Raw genomic sequence first — 6,165 nt, 5'->3', positions numbered from 1 at the left:
AATCCACGCCTCTATTGGTCCTTAAAAAAATATTCTTTAAAAAATCCACGCCTCTATTGGTCCTTAAAAAAATATTCTTTAAAAAATCCACGCCTCTATTGGTCCTTAAAAAACTATTCTTTAAAAAATCCACGCCTCTATTGGTCCTTAAAAAAAAATATTCCTTAAAAAATCCACGCCTTGGATGGTCTTAAAAAAATATTCTTTTGTGCGTGTTGTGATCAAACCACCTTTATTGGTTTATTTGTTTTAATGTTTATGTATAAAAATCACATAAATGTATTTATATATTATGTTTGTATATTAATTTTGCAAAATGTTTATTATTTCTTCATCGTTCGTTCACCTTTTAATGTGAATGACGTCCTACCAACCAACGAGCCATCCATTCATTCGTCCATCAATCAATCGATGTTCGTATACAACACGCACTCTGTTTTTTTTATTATTTTTGTTTTGCCCAATTACACACCATCATAAAAATTAATCTAAACTATTTTTTTTATTAAATTGTTTTCAAAAATAATTTCATTTATTTATTTGTTTTTATAGATTTTTACGACTTTTTGTGTTTGCCTGCCCCCATACCCTATCCATGGAAACACTTTAACGTAATTCTTAATTTAGCACATTAATGGCCTCATTAATGTTATCATAAGTGATCATTATTAAATGGAATGAAATAATAAAACAAAAAATTAAAAATCTAATTAGTTTTCCAAAGTTATTACTTATTTTTAATCATAGAAAAGTGTGAGAGGTCCTTTACGGCAAAGGACTATCCCAGGCGTGGATTTTTTAAAGAATATTTTTTAGAGGAATACCACAGCCGTAGATTTTTAAATATTTATACCCTACACAACTATGTTGTCAGGGTATTATAGCTTTGTGCAGCCCCAAATGTTTGTAACCCCGCGAAATATTGGTCCTAGACATACCTTTAAGTATACCGATCGTCATATCTCGACTAGCTGAATCGATCTAGACATGTGTGTCCGTCCGTCCGTCTGTCCATTATAATTTGTAAACACGATACAGGCCACAGTTATGGACCAATCTTCACGACATTTTGCATGTAGGATGGGTTCTGGCCAATGAAGACCCCTATTGTTTTTGGAAAAGATCGGTTAATATTTAGGGGATGAAATGGACCAAAAACATTATTTTTGTCGGTTTTTCTGGTCGCTCCAGAGGCCGCAATTATGGCCCAAACACTGTGAATTTTTGCATGGAGAAGGGGATCGGGCCAGAGAATAAGCATGCATGTTTTGATAAAGATCGGTCAATATTTAGCGGGTCAAATGGACCCTGACTTTTGTGTGAAAAATGACAAAATTTGTATTCTATGGCATATATATTTACTCCTGGAGGATGTAGACCCGAGGAGTTGATAGAATATCCAAGAGGAGTGGTTGGCCTTCAAATTGATACCAAATATAGTGATGTATCTACTCAGATGTGGGAGTTACATTCAAATATTTACAGGTGCTTACGTATTCAGATATTATTTAGTAACCCATTACCACATTAGAGGGGGAAATATCGCGCTGATGGCTTCGAAATTTGTCATGAAGTTCCAGTTATGGTCAAGAACAACGCCTACAATTTTCGATGATGATCAGATTAAAATTTTGGGATGAAATGGACCGAAAACTTAATTTTTTGTGTGTTTTCGAGTCGAGAATAATCCGAAAATCACAACACAACCCACCGCGAAGGTAATCTGGACAAGTAATTAGAAGGACTGTACTGAATATTCGAAAAAAGTAAGGAAGAGGTGTTGTTGACCTCTAATCGGACAAGAGGGGGCAAATATCATGAAATATTACTCAGACTCGGAATAAACATCCTCAGAAAATTAGAGTTCGTGGTAGTTGTGTAGGGTATCGTATGGTCGGCCCCGTCCGACTATACTGCTCCGCTCACTGTTTTTTTTTTTTTTTGAATAACATGAGAACATTGCCTAAAAATCTTGTTCATAATTTATTAATATCCAATAAATAATTCAATTAAACAATAATTAGCAATTGTTAACATAAATTATAGCTCAAAATAAAATATTGAAATTATGTTTTGGGTGATGATTAAATGAATCATAAATTTTTACGATGCAACAACACATACAAAATTAATAAATTTCACGAAAATTAACTAAAACAGCAGACATCGAAGAATTGTTGACATAATATTTTGCTCCATAAAAATTAAATCGAGCATTAAAACACGAAAAACAACGAGTAGCGTTTCCCTGGAAAAAAATTTGAAGGAAAAATCAACTTCCCTCTATGCTATATGAAATGTCATGTGCTGTATCGAAGATTTATTGTTCGAAAATTGAAACACAAAAGTGTGTTAAGGTTTTTTGAGGCGGGAACCACAAAACAAAAAATAAAAAATTGTGAATAATATTTCCCTATTTGAAATTCAATAAAAAAAGTGGGAAGTCATGACGTCGTTGCTCTAGTGTTTTTAATGTGTTGTGTGTGCGTGTGTATGCCCTGGACAAATAATTCATCCATGACCATGTCAATGTGTCTTGGTCATGTCCATAAAAAAATATGTGCGAATGACTATATTATGTGTTCATAAATCTTAACATAGTTCTTTTTTCGTTCGTTTGGGGCGTGTCGGGAACTTCACAATATTTTTTTTTTTTGTTGCTACACAGTGGTTTGGTGGGTTCCCAAAACTGAAAACTACCATCAAGTAGGCAATCTCACGACGGCCGGTTCTATGCACCGGATTGACTCGGAAAAGTCAACTTCCGACCAAGGGCTGTCAACCCAGCAAGGACATGTTCGTGTATTTTTTTCAACTTGGGAGCTTCATTACCGGGAATGTTTGCTCCGGATTCTTTTGGTCCGTGCCGGGATTGAGACAAACGCCGGACCATGGTTCTGCTCACTTTGTCACAACAGCATCCATCACAGATCTATCTCGGTGAGATGCAACGGATGCAGATAATGGGAGTTGTTACGGCCTTAGCCGGATACAGGAGTATAGCGAAAGGGACTACGTTGCTTCATGCTGCGCCAATGCAGTCTCCAGCGAGTCGGCGTCATCACCGTGGTCCACGTCATCATCGTCGTCGTCTTCGGATCACGTACTCCCCCGCAATCTCCGCAGCAGCAACCAGCGCCGCAGCCGCTAATACCGCACATTGCTGTCGCAAATCCCGATAACATATCTTTTCTCCAATTCAACTGCGATGAATTTCGAGGGAAAATCAATGAGATAGTGGATTTTATGAGTCAAAGAAGTATTATGGTATTATGGTATATAGTCTTCAGAGTTGTGATGGATACAACGTAATTAGAAAGAATCGTTCAAGAGGTGGAGGATTAGCATTCCTAGTGCACCACACTGTTTACACACATAGACAGCGGAGATGCGGCTATCTTTGCAATGTGCAGGCCAAGGGGTCCACAATTCCGACCACTAATTACCCCAAGGTTCTAGGGATCACATTCGATAGTCTCTACAAGTCGTCCGCGAATGACACAGCTATTTGCGTTAAATTCAGGAGCAAGTCGCTAGCCGCAGCACTTGGGGAGCTGACAAGGAAACCTTGTCAGCGACGTATACAGCAATAGGCCGGTCTGTGGTAAACTATGCGGCGCCAGTGTGGTCCGCTAACGTCAGTGCAACGCAGTGGAAAGTCTTCAATCCTGCCAGAATGCCGCCCTGAGGACTGCAACAGGTTGTCTCCTCATGACTCTAATAGACCACTAACATAAGGAGACGAAGATCCTTCCTGTGCGTCAACACAACAAGATATTGTCGATGCAATACCTACTTGGGTGTTATAGGAGTAGCCATCCAAACCGTTACCTAATGGATAGGTACCCACCACCTAGGCATGTCAGGAAGGATATCCATGATTTGGAGAGAGAGGTCCAAAGATACAAAAGGGAGCCTCTAGATCAACAGCAGTATTGAATGCAGTTGAGGAAGCAATTCAAGAATATCATGTGAATACCATCCTCGGAGATCATCCGCCTATGAAAGCTGCAGAAGAGCAGAGCATATTGGTCCTGTAGCCATATTGGGCACTAATTGATGAAGAGGCCGACAATATCTGCCCGGCATGTGATAACGGACCACATGACACGCTACACCTATTCAACTGTCCAGCCAAACCCACTCACCTAACCCCATCTTCTCTTTGGACTCAACCGATACAGGTCGCAGCCTCTTTGAACTTGGTTAGAAGCAGAACCAGTTTAAGAAGAAATACACAGCAGTACAAGCTGCTACAACAACCATCGAGTAGGCATGGATTTTTTAAAAATATGTTTCAAGGGCCATTAGTAGGCGCGATTTTTAAATATAATTTCCAAGAGCCATAATCATAATTTTCAATAATATCCGAGGATTTTTTAAAAATATTTTTCAAAGGCCATGATCTCATGATTTTTTTAATTCAAATATTTTTTCTTTATATTTTTTCAGACCACTGTCCCCACCTGTATTTGACGTATTTTACAAATACAGAAGTTCCTAACAGCATTGTTGCATGCATGTATGAAGTCATATGGGGATATAGGTCAGCAAATATGGTTTTTGCTAATGTTCCGAAGACTTTGCTCAACAAAATTCTGAGCAATTTTTCTTGCAAAATTTGTTATTGCCCCAAAAAAACATAACCAACCAGCTGAAGTCCCACACCAATACATACTCAAACACCTATTTTTTACCAACATACACAATAACGACATACAAAATATACCCTCGGAATAAATGATGTATGTTGGTATCCTGTTCGAACACATATTCCCTTATTCCTGCTAAGGTAAATTGTGTGCACCTTTTCAACAAATGATAAGTGAGTGAGAGTGTGTGTGAGTGTGAAAACATTTAAAAACAGGTCGTGTCAAAGTGGGTGTGCAAAAAATAATTGGCTTGGATGTCAAGAGGGGAAAAAATAACAAGACCATCAGGAAAAAGGAATAAAGCAAATAAACGCAAAAGTTTTTCCAAACTCAGCAACGCAGCAGAGCCAGTGTTGGAGCTTTGATTGTTCTACATTTTGGTAAGTAAGATAAATCCCTGTATGTTTATTAGTATTACTCCAATATACCAGCATAGAAAATCCTCTGAAGTACTTCGTCTTAACAAAGGTAATAATGAAAATTTATGTGTATTCGCATAGTCATATTGAGTGAAGTAATAAAATTATCATTGTTGGACAATTTTGCTTATTTTTGGAATATAAATGGGCAAAAATAGATATACAAGTAGCATACAAATCACATTTTTATTGTAATTTGTTAGAAGATATGTAAATGGTATTCGAAATATTAAAATAGCACAAACCAATACGACAATACACAAAACTATGTTTTATTTGAATTTTGTAGGTCAAGTCTTCTGTTAGTCCTCTTTGATAGATTCAAATATCAAGAGCCTATTGTGTTTAGGTTTTCTTTGGGAATAAACTGTCGAGTTTCTATATAAAATATATATACTTCCACACAATTATCCATTTTAAAAATAATTTTATATATTTCCCAACAACATCAATATATCATTTTACATGGAACTCATGAATTACAAATTAAATCATTAGAATTTTGTTAAAACATCTTAATAATGTGCAAACCAAAATTCAAACGTGAAATGAAAAAATTATTTTATTTCCGATTATTATATTCGAACATTATATTTCCATACTATCTTTAGCGCAGTCTATTACATATGTCAGGATGGCCGAGCGGTCTAAGGCGCCAGACTCAAGTGTGACAACTTGTTCTGTTCAAACAGAATGCGTATGAGACTTCTGGTCCTCTCTGAGGGCGTGGGTTCAAATCCCACTCCTGACAAAATATTTTTTTTTATTTTATTATTATTTTTTATTTTTATTATTATTATTTTTTTATATGTACATACTACATACATTGTCTTAAAGTAGTCAAAAGGTCCATTCAGATAAATTCTAATTAAATTGACAGTCGATGACCCTTGTGCCTAATTAGATAATTCCACCTGCCCAATATTGGTATATATGGAAAACTAGTGAATACTATTCATTTGCATAACATAAAGGATGTTGGAACCAATTGGAAAATGATACACTGGCTAAGGAACATATAGAAAAATCAAAGATATGAAAAAACCAGTAAGGAAAGTAGTAAAGTCGGACGGGCCGACTATATGATACTCTTC

General features: G+C 36.5%; 1 non-coding gene across 1 annotated transcript; it reads left to right on the top strand.

Annotated features, from left to right (window-relative positions):
• Positions 1 to 5,699: 5,699 nt before the first annotated feature.
• On the top strand, positions 5,700 to 5,822 carry Trnal-caa (transfer RNA leucine (anticodon CAA)). The gene is made up of 2 exons: positions 5,700 to 5,737; positions 5,778 to 5,822. It is a non-coding gene; the product is annotated as a tRNA-Leu (tRNA).
• The last annotated feature ends 343 nt before the right edge of the window (positions 5,823 to 6,165 follow it).

Source organism: Musca vetustissima, unplaced genomic scaffold (assembly GCF_032173495.1).
Source record: "Musca vetustissima isolate MV318-11 ecotype Yass unplaced genomic scaffold, APGP_CSIRO_Mvet_v1 utg189325, whole genome shotgun sequence".
NCBI classification, from domain to species: domain Eukaryota; kingdom Metazoa; phylum Arthropoda; class Insecta; order Diptera; family Muscidae; genus Musca; species Musca vetustissima.
Note: the sequence above shows the minus strand (reverse complement) of the source record. Positions and strands in the feature narration are given on the sequence as shown.